This window comes from Panthera uncia, chromosome B1 (genome assembly GCF_023721935.1).
Source record: "Panthera uncia isolate 11264 chromosome B1, Puncia_PCG_1.0, whole genome shotgun sequence".
Lineage (NCBI taxonomy): Eukaryota > Metazoa > Chordata > Mammalia > Carnivora > Felidae > Panthera > Panthera uncia.
The window spans coordinates 55,216,398-55,238,783 of record NC_064811.1 but is presented as its reverse complement, the minus strand read 5'-3'; the positions used below and the strand labels follow the sequence as shown (position 1 = coordinate 55,238,783).

The window sequence follows — 22,386 nt, the reverse complement described above, 5'->3', positions numbered from 1 at the left end:
TGTTTAGCCCAAGTCTGAAGAAGCAGTAAGGATGGAGCGTGCCCCCCTATAAACTTATCCTGAGAATCAGCTAACCACAGTGCACACTTTCTCTCAGATCCTACTGGTTTCCCCCTGCTTGCCCAAGTTCCCTTCAAAAGTTTCTGCTGATCTTTGCTTACTTCTCTTTAGGCAGTGAAAGAAAAGGTTTCTCTGTTGGATTTTGAGACACTTGGCAGATTTCTGAGGTTTAAGCATTCTCCCCATTTAGGCAATGGGTTCCGTTCCAGATAAAGTCTTTCCTTAACTAAGTTTGGGTTTGCTTTGATTTGACATGACACAAGATCCCTTACCAAAAACTGGGCCTTGGTTAAAATCATCCACAGAGAAAAGCTGACTAGAATTGTTCTCAAATACTTATATAATCAGACTCTGCTTTAGAGTAAATTGCTATCATCTCGATTAGTTTTTTAAATTTTCCTCAAGCTTTTATATCTCATCCTGAATTATTTTGGTAGTTTCTCAACGGCCTTCTTCATTGTCTATCTAGATTCCTCTCTCTCCAGCTGCTATAGACCTGCTGGTAAAATAGGCCCAAATACTTCTTTCTGAAATGATTTTCTGTGTGTGTTTTTACATCCATCTTTAAAACTAGATAATGAGCTGTGGAGTGCAGAGATTCTGGCTAATGGTATTTATATCTCTAATGGCTGTCTCACTGTTGCTCGTGATCTGGTCAATTAATAGCCCATGCCTGAATGAACATGAATTTCATTTCAAACCTTATTTTCTCAAATAATGACAGAAGGATTTGTATATATTTCCAATTGTTTCTTTCAATCTTTTAAAGAACTCCTTGATTTCCATATCTTCAAATTTACTATGCAAACTAATTACATACTAAGTAATTACATTTCTTGGTACTTTAGGGGGTTAAGGAATATTGAATCATTATTGAAAAATTGATTAAATGAATTTTTATCTTTTTTGTTCCCTAGTCACTTTTCAATCTGAATACTATGATTTCACACTTAACATAACCAGAGTATTTTTAACATTCCCTACTTAGACCAAGCAAAACATAGGCACACGGCAAAATTCCCTGAGGGAAAACACCACCACCACCACCACCACCACCACCAACAACAACAACAACCAAAGCCAAGAAACAGATGGGAAACAGCAGAGCACTGTCTTTCTGAAAGGAATATTGCTGAGCACTTTTACTTGCTAATGCAATGTTGACAACTTCATCCATTTTTTTTAATCCTTCCTTGATTTAGTCTTTCATTCAACTTATCATCAAATCTGTTGATTGCCTTTACTAAGGGTCTCTTTCTCATATTTCATGCAGACTCTTTCTATCACCGACCTATTTCTGTCTCTCCGCCCTTCAGCATAACTATAGCCTACTCGTTTCATCCATGTTAATCTCTCCCAAACAATATTTTATTTAATTACTTAAATTTCTTTTAAGTTTATTTATTTATTTTGAGAGAGATGGACAGAGCATGAGCAGCGGAGGGGCAGAGAGAGGGAGAGAGTGTGTTCGTACTGTCAGTGCAGTGCCAGACATGGGGCTTGAATTCACGAACCGTGAGATCATGACTTGAACTGAAATCAAGAGTCAGTGGCTTAACCGACTGAGCCACCCAGGCACCCCATCTCCCAAAAGATATTTTAATATATCCTTCCTTGATCAAATATTATTCATCTATTACCTAATGGTTAGGGAGTCAAGTTCAGATTCTTTGCCCTATCTTTAATGGCAATAGGGAATTAAATTTGAATGAAAACCCCATGTGCACTTAATTATAATTCAAATCCTTGGGAACTATTTTTACTCTGAAATGTAGGGCAGTCTTATTTTTCCCCCAAAATATTGCTTAATTTTATGGTGAAATATTGAATCATTCATAGAATTCATAACATTCAATGTTGAGTTAGATAAAATTGACATTCTAAAAGCAAATTGGTAATATCTCCTTTCCTTCTTGTTGGCATTATATTCGACCAGTTGTCCCTATCCTATTGCTTGTCAGAATCCCCAAGGAAAAGTTTCAAACTTTATTGTGTTATGAATCTTATAAAAATATAGGTTCTGATTGTATAGGTCAGGTTCTGATTGTATAACTTTCTGACAATTGATACAGCTGCTATAAAGATTAAATTTTAGAAGAAAACGGTTTTTTTTTTAATTTTTTTTTAACGTTTATTTATTTTTGAGACAGAGAGAGACAGAGCATGAACGGGGGAGGGGCAGAGAGAGAGGGAGACACAGAATCTGAAGCAGGCTCCAGGCTCTGAGCTGTCAGCACAGAGCCAGACACGGGGCTCGAACTCACGGACCATAAGATCGTGACCTGAGCTGAAGTCGGCTGCTTAACCGACTGAGCCACCCAGGCGCCCCAAGAAAACGTTTTAAACAATATTAGGCACAGATTTAGGGGCAGGGCAGCCTGCCACCTGCAATTATAACAATTCTGACCAAGGTCGTTTATGAAATGTGTTTTAATAGTTTCGCCAATTCAATGAATTGGCTCAATAGTATCATAATGCCTGTTTTGTCCATGAGAAAATGAAGATTAGGAAAGATTAGGAATAGCTCAAGGTCATGAAACAGTAATTATCATAAGCAGGACGAAGATAATGGTGTTCCCATTCTCACATCTCAGCCCTTAACCATACCAGGACAGAAGATTTCTTTTGGAAACATGTTAGTAAATAACTTACATTTTAGGAGAGCCACACCAGCAACTGGGGCTGCTTTTGGTTTAATACCTGGCTTTTGTTTTTTCTTGTTTTCATGTCACCATTGATAGTTCTGAAGAATATAAAATGTTACTAGACCCAATTTACCTCTGGAATCATATCCTGGGATTACGGAGCAAAATTGAAAGGAGGTGGATAAGGAACTGGTAGGTCATTTATTGGAAGTATCCAAGGATATTGACGTGGCTGATTTAAATACCATCTCTAGATAGAAACAAAATAAAAGGACAATTGCAGAGAATTGAGACAATGACCGTGTAAACCTATTTCACAATAATTTTCATTAAAAACTTAGGTTGTTAATGCTGGTAGGAACTTATACATCATCTACATGATTGTTTTTTTTTAAACTTGGGTTAGGCTTCCCTTTTTTAAATGTTTAGAAGAAGATAAAAATGATAAAACATTTACTTTTTACTGTTTGTTGACAATTTTGCCATTTCATAATACATGTGGGGCCATTGATTATAGCCAATCACTTACAAAAGGTTTCCATATTCTTTATAATATTACCTTCAAGCTCCTACTTCAAGCTTCCTACCCCCTTGAATATTCCAGGGAGAAGGAAAGTTACTAATCCAGGTCAGGTGGAGCTGCTACTTTGACTTATGACTTACAATAAGCTTCCTCTCTCTTAGTAGTCCCATATTCTTTAATATTAACTCTGTTAATCCAAATGTTCCTCATCTCTCTTTCTAATTCTTATTTGGTGCCAATTGGCCAATTTTGGTGCCAATTTATCTATTTATTATATTACTAAGAATTTTTGAGACCTTATCTCACTGATATGACATGTCAAAATAATAAGGGATATCAATAGTACATTTTACTAAGAAAAATGTTAAGTAACTGAGGTTTTCTATCTTACTTAACATGGTCATTTAACTTAACCTAATGACTTTATCACTCTCCAAAAGAATCAGAGGGTGGAGACACCACTTCATACATGTTATTAGCAGCCTCTATGCTCCGTTAGGCATGTATTGTACTTAAAAGAATTACAATTTCAGCTCTTTTTCTGGCCAATGCAATTATTTGTCAGACAGAGATACTTAAGTATCAAGAGAATAGTTGGCTTCTTCAGGGTGGCCTTACAAGTTTCTATTTAATTGTTACTAGTTGCACAAAACTTGGGGTCTTTTACCAGTGTATCATAAATAAGTAAAATCAATGTGTACTTTAATCATTAATTATATGGAGATGATTCAGAGATGAGTATTGATTCTTCTCATAGAATAAATATTCACAAACAGAATACGTCTGTACAATACCACATTATCAAGGGAATACTCACAAACCATGGAGGATACCTTCCATGTTTCTGCTAAAAAAAAAACAAATTAAAATGTTAATACATGCTTAATTATCAAGTTTACCAGTGAATGAAAGTGTCTTACCTCTTCAGATGAATCAGCTCCCTGGGAAAAAAAGAAAAAATAATAATGAACACCTTCATTTTATAACTCCAAATTGAGTGTAAAAATGCACCAAGCTGCCATAATTATGATTAAACATAATGAAGACAAAGTCTTAGTTGCTGATACACTAAACTAGTTTTTGTTGTTGTTGTAGTTGTCTAATGACATCTTTAAAATGAATGAAGAGTAGGTTTTGTTATAGTTAATTTATTACATTCTAATATCAACTCACACTTGCCCAATTTTGTGTGTGTGTGTGTGAAAGGAAGAAATACCAGTCATGTATGAATGGTAGAGAAATTGAAAAGCTATACTTTGGACTTGTTTAAAACAATTTTTTTAACAGATATGTTTCATGTAGGTTAAGAGCTACTTATATGAAAATGTTTTATGTGATTATTAATAGAGTCTGGTATTATGTTTTTCTCTATTCTTGAATTTTTATTTTTCCAACTTCTGTCATTTTACAAAAAATAAATTTACTGTGATACCATACACAATCTTTTTGAAACATCCACTAGACTTTGTCGGATTAGTTGGAAAAGTATTATTATTTCTTGATGAATTTCTCTGTAACTAGACACAAAGAATACCAAAGCAAAAGGGACCATTAATTTGAAAAGAATAATAAAAAAAAAAAAGATAGAGGGAGGACAATGAGGAGGATATGAAGGAGGAGTAAGAGGAAGAAGAGAGGGAGGATGAGGGGAAGAACATAAGGAGGAGGCTGATGAAGAGGAAAAGAGAGAGGGGACTGAAGACGTTAGGAGGAAAAGGAGGAGGAGAAGGAAGTGAAAAAGGAGCAGGGGAATCAGGAGGGGTGTAGGTAGAGTAAGAAGACAAGGAGGAAAGGAGAGGGCTGAAGAGCAAAAGGGGAAGGAGGAGAAGGAGGAGGTTAGAAGATGGAGGAGGAAAGGGAGGAGGTAGAGGAAAAGGAAGAAGTGGAAGAAAAAGAAAGCTTCTAACAGGGCAGTTTTACCTGGTGACACACAAGTAAATGACAATACAGGCAGGAGCTCCTGAAATTTGTTTGGCCTAGACCTTATAATATTTAAATGTCTTTTATTAGCTTCTCAGTCCCACATCTTTATGAAGTTCTTTAAAAATTTTTATTTTTACATTAAATTGATTACATTTGAGTGTCCATGTTAGTTTAGTGTGTGTACTCAAGATTTATTGTAAATCCTTAATGAACATATTTAGATTGATTAAATGAAAATGCCCATATAAAAACTTTAAAATTGTTAAAGCCATGTTCAGGAAAATGCAAACATAGGTGAAAATACAATAAGGAGAATCCTTGGATAACTACTAAAAACATATTCTTCAAAATTCCCGGATATACTTACGATCATGGCAACCATGAGAGCCATGATAAAGGCAAAGACAAGGATCTTCATATTTGGCTGAGTCCTGTGAAAGCATATGTGAAAATCAGTAGCACATTCATTCCTATATTTATAATACTGGAAATGCAAAGACAATTGAAACACATTGCCTGACATCAGGGAACCTTAGAGACTGGTGGGGACCTTGATTAGTAAAGATAAGCACCATGATGTGGAAATAGTAAGGGCTATGGAAACACTCAAAAGGGACATCTTGAACAGACCAAGAGGATGGGGGCATTAAAGTAAAGCAAAAGCGAAAATTGTGCTAGGCTATATAGGATAAGTAAGGAGAGGTGCTGGGAACCAGCCAAGGGACACAAACGAGAGAGAGGATTGCATGTTGGAAATGACATCACTCAGCATGTAAGGGGGACACTGATGGAAACAGACTGGCTCCTTAGATTGTTGTGAGATTATAGGGTCCACAGAATGACAGGAAGAGAGTTAAAGCAGTGTTTAAAGAAATGTTTAGAAGGAAAAAAAGCAAGCAACAGGGACTGATTTTATAACAGAGTGCAGGAAAATGAGCCAGGTTCCTGGCTTGAGAATGGTGTAGATGATGTGACCCTGGTATTAGAGCATGAATGATACCTGGCAGAGAAAAATCAATTTGAAAAGAAGTTTCAGGGAGAACATCTGTAGATACTTTGACAAATTGAATTTGTAAAAACGATATGCTTCTCCAAATTTTCTTCTTTAACCAAATTAATGCTATCTCAGATTATTTGGTATTGGTTTGTAATTCTCTCTATGCAAGTGAGCACAATTTTACTGCTGTTGAAAAAGAAAGAAAATAGATTACTTATTTCTGAATTGAAGACATAGAAATAAAAACATTTTCAAACTATAAAATAAATAATAGGTATTGTCTTTTTTTTTTTGAAGCCACCAGTTTAGGCAGAACAAATAGTAACAACTAACATCTAGTGATGGAAGAGACTGTTTTTCTGCTAAATAACTCTAAATATTTAACATATGAAATAGAACTAAGGCTGATGGCATTTTCCATGTTCCTAACTGCTTATTTGGCCTTATTGGTTTAAACCAGAACTGTTACATTACATTAAACAAATTATAAAAATTAAATCTTCTTGGTGAAGTTTTTCTATCATCTACTAGTTAAACCAAATATTCAGTCATATGATACAATATAGGGTGTAACTTTTAGTGTTATTACTGGCATTTTGTTGAAAGTAGAGGATTGAGAGAAATTTGCAGAAGGCAGTCTTGCATAGATAGATAGATGATAGATAGATAATAGATACACAGAATGATAGATAATACATAGATAGAATGATAGATAGATGATAGATAGACAGAGGTGGGCCTTTGAAAAAATATTTCTCAAGGAACACAATGATACATAGTATAAACTTTTTTAAGCCAAATTATGATTAAAATGAAAATGAGTTAAATGAAAGAAATTATTAAATTAAATAGTCCTTTATGCCATGTTAATGATGCAGAAAAACAACTATTTTGAATGATGAAAAGAACAAAGAAAATGTTATGGACAATGAATTAATGCTGGGAATAAAGTAATATTTAAAAAAAGATGACTTAAACCTTTGAAATACACACATTTCCAAAGGAGAGCTGACAGTATTCAAGAATTCATTTTCTCATGAAATTTAAACTCCAACTTTAAGCTACAGGTAAAAGTAATTATTAACAAAGTCAATGTCACATATTTAGTCAAAGAAATAAAAAGGCTTTTAGAAAATCCCACCAGCAGAGGTGATGGACCATATCTCTTCTATTTTCCACATCATTCTCTTTATACAATCATTGCTGTCAATTCAGAGGCACTGAAATCCTGAACTCAAATTTAGATCCTCACATCAGGTTATGATGTCTTTCAATTGTTTCTTTACGACAAATTATCAGTCAGTAATATACATTTTATAAATGGTTTTCAACTGATTCTAGCAAACAAAGATAAAAATAAGACATCATATTTGATTGTACATGAATATATTACCTGATATCCAAGATAAGACTCAAGAGTCAGAGGCTGAAATTCTGAAGCCCTGAGAGATGATGTGCTTTTCCTGAGAACTGATTTAAATACACTAATCCTCCATGTGTTATTCTAAATCATGTCAAATATGAGATCATATTATAAAACTGAAAATAATGCCGAAAATCTGTCCCCATAGAAACCAAGATAAACAGAACACAGTGATTCACAATAGAAGGTTGTAAAGCAGATGGCCAGGAAACAAATGGATCCATTCAGTAAGAATCTCAGTGCTAGTCTAGGCATTTCTAAATAAGACAAAAGGAAAAGTTAGGCAAAAGAGTCAATCAAATGTAAAATGATGGAAATGGAAAAAAACTTTCTTTGGAACACCATCTACCTTATTCCAACAAATATATGGCTGAAATAGAACTACTCAATGCCAAAAATGGTATCATTTAAAAAATTTTATCTGTCTAAAATGTGGTGGCAACTGTCATAATAAAATTAGTCTTCACTTATTTCAGTATGTTTGCTGCAATTTATTAAACTGTGCTTTTATTCTACTGACTTTAGAATATTTTAAATCTTAATGTGTATCCAAAATTTGGCAAAACTCACTAATCCACTAAGTGCTGTATGACAAAATAATTCTTATTTTCAAATCAAATGGCCATAGATGCTTAGTACCACAAATCTCACAGGTAACTGAAGCTATTTGTGGATTTAATTTATTTCCTCTGAATCTTTAAGGGTTCGTGTTTCTCTGTGAAAGCCATGTGTACATGATTACAGTAGATAGAAGGGAAGTTTCCTTTCACTTAATCTCTAGGTAAATTTGTATAACAATTCATGTCTTTTCTACTGGTTAAATAATTCACTGTAGTTAGAGCCGAATATGAGAAAATCACTTTAGGGTTTGTAGATTTTTTGTCCTAGTCCATTATTACTCAAAATGTGATCAGAGGAACCATCAGAATCAGAATCACCTGAGAGTTTGTGGAAATGCAAGTTAATAGGCCTTCTTTCAAGACTGACTGCATCAGAAGCTTGGAGGCAATTATTTGTGTACCATAAAGTTTTAAAAACCAAATGATAGACTCATAAATGTATTATTTGTTTATAGTTATAGACTAGATACTATAAAGAAAATTTAAGGTTTAATTATTCTCAGGTGTTTTAAGAAAATATTCATTAGGTAAATCTTCTGTGCTATATTTGAGCCATCTATTAGAAATTGTTGTTATTCTCTGGGTAGTATACAAAACATTACAAATGTTTTATAAGGTGAAGAAAGAATTGTGATCAAATTCAATTTATTTTATATTCTTCATTGATTTCTAAGCCCTATAGATATAAGGTTTCTTCTCAAATGCAAAGCAAAACTAATCTTTAGTATATTCTCAATGGAAAAAAAAAGATATATAGGGTTTAGTAAGTATAAGTCTGATTTTTAATTTTTTTTAATGTTTATTCATTTCTGAGAGACAGAGAGAACAGAGCGTGAGCTGGGGAGGGACAGAAAGAGAGGGAGACAGAATCCAAAGCAGGCTCCAGTATCTGAGCTGTTGGCACAGAAAGTGACACGGGGCTGGAACTCATGATTGCAAGATCATGACCTGAGTTGAAGTCGGATGCTTAATTGACTGAGCTACCTAGGCACCCTGAAACAGGTCTGATTTTTAAAATAAGTCCTGCTTATTAATTTTGGAATTGTCATATGACTTCCTTCCTAAGTATTCTCTTTCTCTGTCCCTCCAAGTCTCACTTACTTTCTTCTTTCACTTAGGAAGAGAAGCATGGGGATTATGTGTGACAGTGGGAAATAAGAAGGTGGAATTTAAGCACTATAACCTTTTTGTATTTACTATGGTGCCGCCCTCAGGGACAGTAGTTCATTTTATAATATTGATGGGCCAGAACATGTCCTGATATTTTATAATTAAGTAAGACAGTTATCATTTCTTCTATAATCAATCACCATTCTGTTTGAAAATGTCAGGGTTTACATTTACAAAGGAAAAATAAATAAAGAGCTATTGCTATGTCAAAATGTGACCTTCATTTGGAGGCATTATTATGTAAACAATGATGGGTATTTGTGGGGGTATTTTGCCGGATATATTTTCTCCCTCTCTTTCTTCTCCACATGTTATTTTTCGTCCTTATTCTTCATTTGTCTCACAATGAAAAGTCTATGACAAAATCCATGATGTTTATTTATTTAACGTAAAAAACATTTTGTGCATATTCTCTTGTGAATCATGAAAATGAAGAGGGAATCCACAGTAGATTAGCAGATGTAGAGGAATGCATCAGTGGTCTGGAAGACAGGGTAATGGAAAACACCCAAACTAGACAGCAAAAAGCATAAAAAATTTTAATAAGTGAATATAGGTTAAGTGATCTCTTAGACAACATCAAAAAAAATGATCATTTGCATTATAAAGGTCTAAGAGGAAGACAAAGAGAAAGGGACAGAAAACTTTGTTATTTATCTATCTATCTATCTATCTATTTATTTATTTATTTATATTATTTGAAGAAATAATACCTCAAAACTTCTCCAACCTAGCGAAAGAAATGGACATCCAGGTTTAAATGCATAGAGAATTCTGGACAAGATGAACCCATAGAGGTCCACTCCAGGAAACACTAATTGAAATGTCAAAGATTAAAGATAAGAGAGAATTTTAAAGCACCAGAGAGAACCAAATGTCACATACAAAGGAAACCCTGTAAGTCTATTAAGTGATTTTTCAGCAGAAACTTTGTAGGCCAGAAAGGGATTATATGGTATATACAAAGTGTTGAAAGGAGAAACTCTATAACCAAGAATACTCAACCCTTCAAGGTTATCATTCACAACTGAAGGAGAGATAAAAAGTTTCCCAGAAAAACAAAAGGTAAAAGAGTTGGTCAACACTAAACTAGCCTTATAAGAAATGTTAAAGGGAGTTTTCTAATTGGAAAAGAAATGACCATAATTCGATGTAAGAAAATGTGGATAAAAAGATGTAAAATATGATAGCATATACATAAAAAGTAGAAAGTAAAAAAAAGAAGTTTTTTTTAGAATGTGTTTGAACTTAAATGATCATCAGCTTAATATAGACTGCTATCCATTCAGGATGGTGTTTATAATACTCACGGTTAACTGCAAAACCCCAAACTTATAAGAGATGCACAAAAAAAAGAGAGAAAAAAACCTAAACATAACTACAGAAATCCATAAAGATTGAGAGCAAACAAGAGGGAAAGAATTGGTATATACACACACAGGTGCATGTATACATATGCATGCACACACATACGCACAAACACAAACAGGAATATTACACCGCCATAAAAAGAATTAGATGCTGACATTTACAGCAACATGTATGGATATAGAGGGTATTATGGTATGTGAAATAAGTCTAATAGAGAAAAACAAATACCATATGATGTTACTATATGTAATCTCTGAAAACAAAAAAACAATAAATAAACATGCAAAAAAGGCAGATTCAAACCTATCAATTCAGAGAACAATCTGATTGTTTCCAGAGGGAAAGGGGTGGGAATGATGGACAATGGGGATTGCTAGTTACATGCTTCCAGTAATGGAATGAATGACCCATGGGAATAAAAGTCACAGCATAGGGAATATAGTCAATGGAATTATAGTAGCATTCTATGGCGACAGATGGTAGCTACGCTTGTGGCGAACACAGCATAACATGTAGAGGGGTGTATCTGTGTTGTACACCTGAAACTAATGTACCACTGTGTATCAAATATAATCAAATTTTAAAAAGAGAAATGGAAAAATTAGATCTTTTGTTCCTATAGCATTTATTATAGGATGTGTCCTTTTATCATAAGAGAAAAATTGTTTTTTAAAATAATTTCAGCACTATTTGCAGTGGCAGAAATATTGTCAGTTCATGGACTGTTGTATCTTCAGAGTCTTAGAATAATGTCAGGTATGTAGTACCTACTCTATGGATATTTGAATAAATAGATTTAAAAATGAAAGTAGGCAGTACATGAATAGAAGAATTTTCAAAAACTTTTTGTTTATATTAATAAGCGTCTGAAAACTGTACATGTAAGTACATGGTAACCTTGTGACCTGGGTTATGATTATATAAAGTTTCTCTTAAAAAAACACTGGTAACCAGTCTGGGGTAAAAATATTAGATTGTCAAAGGCAGGGAGTCCATGTGAACTCTGAAATAAGTGTTTAAAATGATCCAGGATGAAGCCCAGGTGAATGGGAAAGTGTTGATGCCCAGTGGAAACAGGTGGGATGGAATGCTAAGGGGTAACCTCAAAACAAGATGATTCTTTGAAGTCCAGCAAAAAGTCCTCTTGATGTACTTGTTTCCCCTTCTCCAATATACATCACAAAGTGACTCTTTAGGCACAAATTGCAAGGCCATCAAGGCCTGTGCCCTGCCCTTTGAGCGCCTCCCAGCCCCCACTGCTCTCAAGCCATGCTCAGCTCCCTGGAGTTCTCTCCTTACTCTGCACAGAAACCAGCCTCAGTGAAGTTGCTCTTTCTGTGCTCTTCCTCTGATGATTAGAATGTGAGCACCGTGAAGCCAGGATCTTTGTTTGGTTTTCTGTTGTACAATAACAACCAGAAAACATGTTTGGCATATCATATGTGCTCAATATTTGTTGGAAAACAGTCTAACCACCAATGGAGGGCCTTAAAATGTTTAGGTTCCCAGTGCCTGACTCACTTCTTATTGGGGTGATATTGTGGGCTCTCGTGTGGGCAGACAGGGAATGTGACTGCTGACTTGAGAATTTGGGTGAAAGTTGTTTAGAGTAGACACGTGGGAGCAGGAAGAAATCACAGAGATGTTATAGTGAGGACTAACCTGTGCTGAGGAACCACTGTAGTTGGGCCTATACACTGAAGCTTCTAAGGCATTAAGTCTACGAGGCACATGTAAGAGAGAAGGCCCTGTGAGTTTACAAAGTTACTCCAGTGCCGTCCACATGGCCTTAGTTAGTTGTTAGAGAACGGTTATTGTGGTAATAGTTGCCCGGTCTCTAAATATGAGGAATGGAAATAAAAACACCACACAGATAAAAATGCATCTGAAATTTTAATGTTTTGGCAAGAGATGTGGGGTTCTGTGACTCAGCCATCATGCTGCAGACTTCAGTTAATCGTCGATACAGTTAAAATGATACCGCAATCCAGATCTAGCATATCCAACATGAACCGAAAGGAGGAATACAAACAGTGTTACACAATCTTCCTTTGGCTCAGGAGTGTTGCCCTTTCAAGAAGCAGTCAACATATTGGTATGAGGTGATATGATAGATGAAGAAACTATATAGAAATGATTTTTCCAGTCAAGCCTATAAAGAGAAAATTCTAGATTAGCCATAAAATTTATATTCTAAAATATGCATATGTAATATGTGTACATTGTATGTGTACACATGTGTGCATAATACATATAAACATGCTAACCGGCATTCAGACAAGTAGAAATATAATTATTTACATTTAATAATAATTAATATTTATAAGTGCCAACAGAAAAGATTCTTAGCACGTATTATATATTCCAAATGAATAAATGATTGACAGATAATAGCCAGATTCTGCAATGGTTCTATTTACTGCCTGAAATAAGTGAGAAATATTTATATCTTTTAACACATTTGAAGGAATATTTTAATTTCCATCTACTGTTTTCAGCATAAAACACATTACTACTTCTTAAATGACTATGTCTTGACTTAATTTGAATCTATCTTTAAACACTTGTATTAAGCAAAATGTCCTTTGAATTTTTTTTTTAAATCTCTGTAAAAATAAATCCTTCATGCTTAATTTTATTAGATGCTTTTATGTATAGGTTTATTTTGTAAATCTTAACACTTAGGAAACTTCTTTATAAAGTTGTTTCTCTTTCTGAAGATAAAGTTGAGGATATGTGAGTCAGCGTCTCATTTCTATCTATCAAGTCTCTCAATTAGTGGTATTCATGATAAGCTATTGCAAAATAGAAAATGAATGAATGAATGAATGAATGACATCAAAGTGAATGTTCCTATTCAGAAAATACCACCACAGCCAAGCTTTTATCCATATCAATCATGTTTTTTTCTTCACATACAGTTATTTGGAAAAGTAGTCTAATCCCTTTTCATCATCAGGAGGACCAAACTGGTTCCGAGAGCCAAGCTGTGGACCAAAGCCATGAAAGGTAAAAACCACCCCTCCATGTCATCTCCAGCTGGCATGTGTGTGCAGCGTAGCCTCAGTCGTGGAGAGTTTCAGAGGCAGGACACTAGGGCTTGACTCCTGGGTTGGAATCCTGCCCCTTGCACTGATTACATGAACTGTGATCACGGGCATTTTTTAAACCTCCCTGTGCATTTTTTACACCACCTACAAATTGCTGTTAATGGTACTACCCTCAATGATGTGAGCATGACAGAGGGTTTAGAACTGTGGCTGATGCATGCTAAGCACTCAGTAAATATCAGGCTTTACCACAGGATTTGCCATTGCCCATTTTGCCATGTTGGCCACTTTATTATTTATTATTTTATTATGAACATATATGGGTTTTGACCAGGAATTTAAATTTGAAGATGTAACTTAAGAGAGTTGATACTAGAGTTCTCTTCACAAAAGAGAATTTTTTTGTTTTTGTTTTGTTTTTGCGTCTATATGAGATGATGGATACTTGCTAAATTTATTACAGCTATTTCACTTCCTTAATTTCAAGTGTTTTTATAAAATAAACTAATACATTCTATATCTTCTCATCTCAAGGAATGGCTGCCAGAATCAAGCAAAATATATACACCAGTGATTAGGAAATTAAAATTCAATACAATCCAAATCTTTATCACTATTGTTATGATTTTACATTGTTAAATTTAACTGTATGATTTTTAATTTTAACTGCTGGCCTAGGTTTTAAGTTAAATTGGATTTAATTTCTATGTGAGAATTTAGGATTTTTACTTATTTTATATCTTTATATGCTTTTTATCAGAAGGCCAGAAGGGGCACCTGGGTGGCTCAGTGGGTTAAGCCTCTGACTTCAGCTCAGGTCATAATCTCATGGCTCCTGAGTCTGAGCCCCTCATCAGGCTCTGTGCTGACAGCTCAGAGCCTGGAGCCTGCTTCAGATTGTGTGTCTCCCTCTCTACCCCTCCCCTGTTCATGCTCTGTCTCTCTCTCTCTCATTCTCAAAAATAAACATTAAAAATATTTTTAAAAAGGCCACGACATCTTACTTATTTAAAAATGAAACATACCAAAGTGAGAATGAATGGGTAAGTATTTTCCTTAAGGCGATTCCAAGGGTTCAGAGCTATCTGCTGTGGATGAACAGCCTGGAAATAGTGGGGGAAGGTGAACTTCTGTTGATACTGGTTGATTTTGACCTACAGAGAAATAAAATTATGAATCACTACTCACATAATCTCTGGCAGGGTGCAAAAGACAGACAGAGGCAAATGAACTCTAGCATTACCTATTTAGATAACTTATAAATTATTCTAAGTAGACCTGGCAAAAAGAGAGTGAAGTTACATAGAAATTACTGTAAACATATTTACATTATAATATTGAAAAAATCTGATGGGCATAGAGATCTGGCATATTGCCAGTCACATATTTTATGTACATAGAATCTTCCTGCTTTCAAGTTCTTTAAGCCTATTCCATAAGCCTTATCATAGGTTCTTGTATGGAATAAAGGTAGAATTAAAATAACTATGTCCCAGAGAATAATTTCCAGTGCTTATGAATGGGAAGCTATGTTTTGAATTGCAAAGGACCAAGTTTTGGGTAGATCCATGGCTATAATACACAATTCAGAAGAATGCTACTGGAATCATGTTGACAAAATATAAAGGGAAGTCTAAATACCAAAGAGAATTTCCTAAAATCAGACTGGTTTTCAGTTGGGAGGATTATGCTTCCTCCTGCTTCCATTATAAAACCTCCAGAGGACATTTTGGCATTGTATAGGACAAAGATTAGAATAATACCTAATGCTGTTGGTGCATTTATTGTGTCCCTGGCATTCTCTTATGTAGTTTACATATATTACCCGAAATGATCTTCACAAAAGCCCCTCAGTCAACAGTTTATTTCTATGTTTACATTTCAGGTGACGGTAGTGTAGCTGACAGAGATTACGTACTTAAGAAATGTTACACACATAAAAAGTGGTGCAGCTGGAGTTGGAATACAAATATCCTGACCCCTAGCCTGTGTCCTTTCACTGAGATACATGTGCCTCCAGCCACAATATTTGGTCTAAGAATGCCTGTGGTTCCAAAATAGTCTCCAAAAGACGTTAGTTTTGAGACATCAGGTCATGGCATCCTGTCCAAGAGAAGATGAAGCATAGTCACTGTACATGGGTTCCAGGGTAGGTCGTTTGGAAAAACGAAATATGATCCATTTTTGAGGTGTGCAACCGTTTCAAAGTCACTCAGATAATTGCTCAAAATCATTTTTCTTAGAGATCAATCCATACGTAGCCACAAAAACAATGATTTCATATCCAGGATGGATACAGAAATATGTAACAGAAATAAGATTTATGTTGAATGTGATGTAAAACATTTATTTGGAATGAAATTATTTGTTATGACTTATTTGGAATAAACTATAATTTGTGTGAAGGAAAAGTATAAGTTTATTAAAAGTTACCAGCTGTTTCAGGTAATTCTTTTCTTCATCATTCAGCTGAACTTCCTGTTAAGAACCAAAAGCAACTTTGGTTATAAAAGTACAAAGGAAATCACTACCCAAGAAATTAAATGTATTTCATTTCAGGAAACACTGCTTACCTCAGGGGACCCCTCAGTGGATTCCTTAGGGAAAGAAAGTACAAAGCAGCTTCACTTGGGTGACACAATTGTATTTGCGTCCAGCTACTTACGGCAGAGGAGCTAGGGCTGATGGAACACCTGAGAGCCAAGCCACTGTTTTCAAATCACAGTCCTAATTTGTGATGTCGGATTTAACCAGGAGCCAAAACACCGAAACTTTCACTGTGAGAGCCACACTGTGTGTTAACATACTAACACATTGCTGAAGGATGTTTTCTTACAGTCTCCTTCATGTGCATCCAAACAAGGAAGAATGACCACCAAGAGGAGCAGACAACTCAGCGAGCACACAGAGCTGGTGAGGTGTGAGGGAAATGAGAGCCCGCAGGTCATTTCTGAAAGTGGTATGGGCTCTCAGTATGAGATCAGACGTGAAAGGACAGGAACGGTTCCTAGTATGACTCCTAGGGCTCTGATGAGGAAGACCTCTGTCCGGGCCACAGGCCACAGGACACCAAGCCACATCCAGGCTTCACCACCTCGCAGCAACCTTCCCATGGTGCTCCCCACCCAGCTCTTTCTGTCACAAGAGGTACTTGTGTACCACTCACCTACACAGCTCTAATGACCCACTCTGCTATTTAATCTCCTAAACCATGTGGGGAGAGGAAAACCATGGGGAAAGCAATTTACAGACTCTTTTGTTCCTATGGGCTCTTGTTAAAAAGTGACGTTTCCGAAGAGTCAGAAGGAAAGTGCGTATTTATCTGAGAAGTTACACTAGAACAGTTAATCTTGGCTAAGTAATACTTAGTACCATACCCCCAAGTAACTTTGAGTTGAGCATTTTTGTCACACGCTTTTTCTTTATCTTTGTAGTATATTTTTATTACAACATTATTATTATTTTTATTGTATTGTATTATTTTCATTGTTGTATATATTTTATTTGTTAAAAAGTTGGCAGCTTCTCATTTCTGTGAGATAACATACGAGCTGAAAATGTGCTGTCCTGGAGAGACCAGTTGTTTCTTTATTTTAAAAGAAAGCAGCTTAGAAAGTGAGCTGCTAAAAGTCTTCTTAAGAAATTAAAACGATGAGTAAAAGCAACCAAACTCTAAAGACCACGAGAGCGGAGTCTGCAGCATTGCCATGTTGTTTGAATTGCCAGTAGAGATAGGCAAGTGTATGTCACCAACATGACCGTCACTGTGACAGGCAAAAATAAGCAATAACCCGAGAAAAAAAAAATGAGGCTTTCAAAAAATTGTAAAAATCGGTCCGATTTTTAAAAGTAGTGTAAAAGACAGAAAATATAATTAGATGTAAATGAAAACGTCGGATGGAGAGAATTGAGAACAATTATAGGAAATACAATCCAGGGGCCAAAGAAAAATTGCATTTCTTAGGCAATTAAAATGATGATTTTTGGGTTTATTAAGAGACCAAATTTGCAGGCATGCCACTTCTTCTCATTAACATTTTAAACCCGATGTAGCAGTATATAAATAAAAACAGCTTACCATATCAACAATCTTCCCTGAAGTTTCCTTAAAGGAAGCAGAGAAAAGTGAAACCCATTTCATTCCATCGGGTATACAGAATTTCCTTTGGAATACAACAAGAAAACCAATGTTCCATAAAGAAAGAAGAATAATGCATTCATTTCCATTCTTTGAGTTGTATCTGAGTTCCCCAACCGGGAAACACACTGATTGTGTTGTATTAGAATGCAAACTCCAGGTGGAATATGATTCCCTTCTTTTAGTTGTTGTATCTCCAAGCCCTAGAGTCATGTAAGGAACATAGTACTTGAGAAATACATATTTCTGAAATAAATATCTACTTGAATTTAATGACTTCTAGTATGAAGTGTGCGTTTAAATGTGTGTGTTTGTTGCAAAGTACAGTAAGTGGGTGTTTGCATAGAGAAGCATTTCTTCAAATCTGTGTTTTGGGTGGCTTTTATGTAAAATTTCTACTAGAATAAATTTCAGGAAAAATATTTGCTCAGCATTTGCTTACATGAGCAAAGATAGTCACAATAAATGAAAAAGTCAGGATTTTGTAAAAATCAAAACCACGAAATGCTGAGATCACCTCTCCTCATGGGACACATGGATTTTAGTCCATGATTTGAGTCTTGTGCTCCTTAAAGCAAGGTACATGCCATGTATTTTATAACCATTATGACATTTGAAAGTAACTTTAAAAGTTGATTTAATTTTAGTGGTTCTGACTCACCTCCTGGGAGACGCTGGTAGATTCCTTGAAGAAGAAAGAAAGAAACAATGCATTTCAGTTATGTATTCGTATAAATGTCATTTTGCCCCAAGCAGCTTCCCACTTTCTCATAAAGGAAATACAAGGAGCCAAAGTAGGCCTAGCTTTAGGTGGTATCAGGGTGTCTTTAGGCATTTAGCTTATGCAGCATTGGTAGGAAGATATTTGGAAATTAGAACTTGATGTATGAAGTTGAGTCCTTACCCCAAGTCGGATGCCTCTCAGCCATTTTGTCAAATTGAGGATGGGCACCAGGACTCCTGGAGTCACATTATTATTCAGTGACCTCTAGCAAAGGAAATGGTGTTGAACATTTTTGCTCGGTCCCTTAGCACACAAATCTGATCTTGCTCACTTTGACTATGTAGGGTTTTAGTCTGCTCCCCTAAATGTTTGTGATCATTGCCACAATTTATGTCTTCTTTTTCTGTAATTCCCTAACCAACTTGATGCATGCAAAATAGAAATTGAGAATCAAGACTGTCTTGTACAGACCTTAATCTCTGTTTCCGGATGCCATGTTTCTGTCCTCACAGGAAAGCCCCTCACCTCACTGGAGGACAGGTACTCTTTTTCCTATATAGAAACAAACATAAGTTTCAATTGTATGGTCCAATGAAATGACTATCATGTGGAAATACCGTTTCCTTTTTAGGAGGACTTTAGTTGAATTGGGCTTCCTTTGCCAAAGTCTCATGGTTTCCTACATAGTAATACACAAACAACTGTACATGAAAGAAATTATTGTTCTAACTTAACGTATTTTTATATTTAGGAGCTGCTTGAAGTGTTGCATTGTAGATATTAAAGTTGCCATAGTTTTTTAACGTACGATATTATCGGTGGAAATTAGACAATAGTGCATGAGGAAATACTACAGTAATTTAACATAATTATGGGTTCTCAGGTAGGAAATATACACTTAGTTTGATGATCAATGCTAAATATATAATATTGGGCAGGTGTTCTCTATCAGAGGCAAGTCCTAAAGATGAAAGCATTTTCTTGATATACATCACTGACATAAAATTCCAACCATGGCAGAAGCACTTGTGTATTAGTCACCTGCTAGTGACTGCAGTTCATGATTAGGTGAGCAAAAGTGTAGAGGAGAAGGAATGACTGAGGCCACCTACAGAATCAAAAAAAGGGAAGAAGGTGGTTAAGACTAGTGAAGTCTATGGGAAAAGGAACTGTTGTCCCATGTAAAATTGATCACTGAAGTAGCTTGCTTCTCTTTGCCTGCATTGAATTTATTAGCATTTGCAATTGTCTACCTCCTCTTGACTACTGAATTGGCTTTAATGTTACGGAGACATCAAGTCTCATCAAGTAAATGAGGCAAGAAAGATTCTGAGTGCCTTAGGTAGATGGTGGTCTTCTGAGATGTAAATTGAGGGTCAGAGGAGGGGTTGGTATGGAGTTTCTTAGGCTTTGCAGAGTAAAGGAGTAATTGGAAATTCTTTTTAAGTGACAATTACATAACACTGACATATTATATGTATATAGCTATTTTTATTTACTCTAAGATCACTGAAGCTTTTTCCTATGTAAACTGGTAAATTTCACGTGATATTGACATATGACTTCACATAGCTTCCTTGTTTCACCCAGAATGAATGCTATGGAAACCAGCTGACTCTCATCCTATTTCAGGTGGGGTCACTGCTTTCTTTGTTGGTTAATAGCTCAAATCCACATAATCTATGGATTTTGCTTCCCAAATCTGCCATCTTCTGGACACAAGAGTTTTTCCGCCCAAATGAAGAAACATTTTGACCTTTAGGTTGTTCCTTAGGCATGTGGCATTCAAACCAAGGTACTAAAGCTTACTTCCCCTCATGGTGGTGATGGTATCTTTAACCTCCATGGGTCTCCTAAGCAAATCATTCCCATTCAAGAAATAGGAAGCACAGAGAGGGAGGTGATTTCCCTAAAGTCTCATATCTTGTTCATGGCAGGTCTGGCACTCTTTTCCAGGCCTTCTGACTCCACATCTCACATCGTTTACAGTTAAGTGCCCTCTCCTATGGTCAGTTTTCTGCTCTGCCACTTAGTCCTTCTGTTTGACAAAGTCCCTTAGCCAAAGATGATTTATGAATGCAAGTGGAGATGTGAACTGGACTGTTGACAAATGATTTCATGTCTTTCATTTCAGTTCCCTTAGTACAATGGAGATGATATTCTCTTGGTCTGCCTCCTTCAAAGACAACTGCCAGATTCAAGTAAAATGACCTAGAAATGAATACTTAGGACAGTTCAACTTATTCCTACTCAAAATTGGTATTACTAATGCTATATTTATAGGATTTTGAGTATATGATTTGTGACTTCATTTCTGACCTAAAGAATTACATTTAAGTTTGTTGCACTTTCTACATTTAAAGGGATTGACGCATTGTTTCTCTCCTGTTAATTTTTTTTTCTTTTACAAGAATGTCAGAAACCAACAAACAAAAAGTAGAACTCACCAGAAGGGGAAATAGTTGATAGCCATTTGTCTTAATGTGATTCCATGGGTTCCTAACACTGTGCTGTTGATGATAAGCCTCAAGATACTGGGGAAGATTCCATGCCTGATAAAACTGGTTGATTTTGCTCTGTAAGAAAAGAAATATGCCAATATTTAACATCAGAATGGAATCTTTTCTATGGGCCAGAGCTTATATGGACAAGACAAAGTGAATTAAAACTTGATTTAGATAAAATCTCAGTGATGCCAAACTGATCAAAGACATTTCTAACCCAAAATTGACTGTTAACAGATATTTACTATCTCCATTCATGGACTGAACTTCAGTGCTTGCTTCTGTAGCACATACACTAAAATTGGAAGGATACAGGGAAGATTGGCTTGGCCCTTGCACAAGGATGACATAGACTGAACCTCAGAATTAAAGATGCAGTCTAGCTACTTGAATGCTTCCACATGGAAATAACTGAATGTACAAAAGGAACAGAAAGTATAAGAAATGGAGTGGAGAATCGTTTAAAAAATCAAACAAAACCACCGTCTGAGTTTTCATTTCTGTTTCCATAGCTGGTTAAGAAAGCCTGGTTCTCATGTCACGGAACACTCACCTTCTATTCCCATGGCCCTGGGCTGGTCCTATGCCTGTTATGAAGTTACCCTTTAGTGAACTGATGATATATGTGGAGTGATTTGGATCCTACAGGTCACATTTGTCTAGCTGAACAAATTCTACCTTGATTTGGCTTTGGGTGTTTGCCCATATGTTAGTGTAGAAATTGAATGTGAAATCACTTAATTCTTAGAAAGATTCACTTCATACTGATGATAAGAAAATCAGTATGTAAAAATCAACGTCTTTAGAATCGCATGTGGATAAGTGTCAGATGGACACATGATTATGATAAGGATGATAGAAGGAATGTTATTAGAAATATCTAGAAAGACTGGTAGAGCTATTAGAATGTTCTAAGAATAAATGGTTTCATTTGGGAGATCTCGCTTTTAAATGCTCAATGGGAAGCAGTTCCTGTTAGAATGCATTTAGAGCATATTTTTCCTATGTGTATAAATTCAATAGCAATTGGGACCTTTGGTGCACATTTTTGTGTTTTGAGGATTCTGTTAAATAGTTTACATATCTAACTCCAGAGAGGGGTTACCAGATCTCTTACAGTTGGGGTAATAATAGTTAAAAGCTTTTTACCTTAACATATCAGGTTTTGCTACTTGAAAGAGAAGTTCAGTGAGCAGTTATGTACTTTGAGACCACAGTGATAGATCACTTAAATTTAA

General features: G+C 35.6%; 1 long non-coding RNA gene and 1 other non-coding gene across 2 annotated transcripts in view; one reads left to right on the top strand and one right to left on the bottom strand.

Annotated features, from left to right (window-relative positions):
- Positions 1–7,689, bottom strand: part of LOC125922786 (uncharacterized) — a 7,951-nt gene extending 262 nt beyond the window's left edge. The window contains exons 1-5 of the long non-coding RNA XR_007457784.1: positions 7,542–7,689; positions 5,519–5,582; positions 4,149–4,169; positions 4,046–4,075; positions 2,839–2,955 (exon numbers count right to left, since the gene is read on the bottom strand). This is a non-coding gene — a long non-coding RNA (uncharacterized LOC125922786). The remainder of the gene's footprint in view (positions 1–2,838; positions 2,956–4,045; positions 4,076–4,148; positions 4,170–5,518; positions 5,583–7,541) is intronic.
- Positions 7,690–21,419: 13,730 nt separating this feature from the next.
- On the top strand, positions 21,420–21,527 carry LOC125924114 (U6 spliceosomal RNA). The gene has a single exon (XR_007458295.1). It is a non-coding gene; the product is annotated as a U6 spliceosomal RNA (small nuclear RNA).
- The last annotated feature ends 859 nt before the right edge of the window (positions 21,528–22,386 follow it).